The sequence below is a fragment of the Nestor notabilis genome, unplaced genomic scaffold (assembly GCF_000696875.1).
Source record: "Nestor notabilis isolate BGI_N333 unplaced genomic scaffold, ASM69687v1 scaffold6817, whole genome shotgun sequence".
Classification (NCBI taxonomy): domain Eukaryota; kingdom Metazoa; phylum Chordata; class Aves; order Psittaciformes; family Psittacidae; genus Nestor; species Nestor notabilis.
Window position 1 is genome coordinate 4545 of NW_009936835.1, and position 889 is coordinate 5433.

Sequence of the window (889 nt, forward strand, 5' to 3'; positions counted from 1 at the left end):
GTATTTTTGTAACCTTTTCAATACACTGACAACAGAACAATAGACAGAAAAAGGTCTTTCCGTATTGGCGTCGCCACTGCAAAACACAGCAGTAACTCAGCTCCTTACCTTTATTTAGCGTCTTTCATCTATTCATGAAAATGTATTACTGGTCCTTTCTAATCACAGCATCATAGCAAACGTCGCTGTTGAATTGCTTGTCTGAAACAGGAAGCTCTCACTGCTGATGAATATCCTATTAGCACAAACAGGAGAAGAGTTACTCAGACCCCTACCAATAAGACAGACAAGGGATAGCATAACTGCTCATATTACTATTTTTCCTAAAACATTCTTAAGCTTTTGAAAGAACATTGAGACTGCACAGTTGAGTACTCAGTGACAGACGGAAATGTTAAAATTAAGGTTACTTGTGATTTCTCACCTGTACTTTTGTGCATGTGATGTTAAAAATTAATACTTTTTTCTGCAAAAAGTTTTAATTATTAATCAAAGACTTTAATGGTGCTTTGGGAATTAATTGGGAAGGTATTAATTTCTTGCAGATGTGTTATCAAAGAGGCAAAGGAGAGAATGACTGTTTACTTTTTGACCTTATCCATACTGCTGAATAAAAGAGCAAGCTTGGACGTTAGACCTCTCTGCTTGGCTTTTGCACCAGCACCCTGGTAGCCAGCTCTTTCCAAGGTACATTTGGTATGGAGGGACCAGCCCTGTGCAGTGCAGACGCCAGCTGGACCGTGCCACTCAGCTGGGGGGGCAGAGTGTGGCCCTGAGGCAGCTTTTATGTAGATGTCTGGCCATAGCAGAGGCTGGGTCCCTTCTGAGTTCCCTGAGGGCCAGGAACAGTGTGGGTCACTCTTGCCTTCTCAAAGTGTCTGATTTTCAG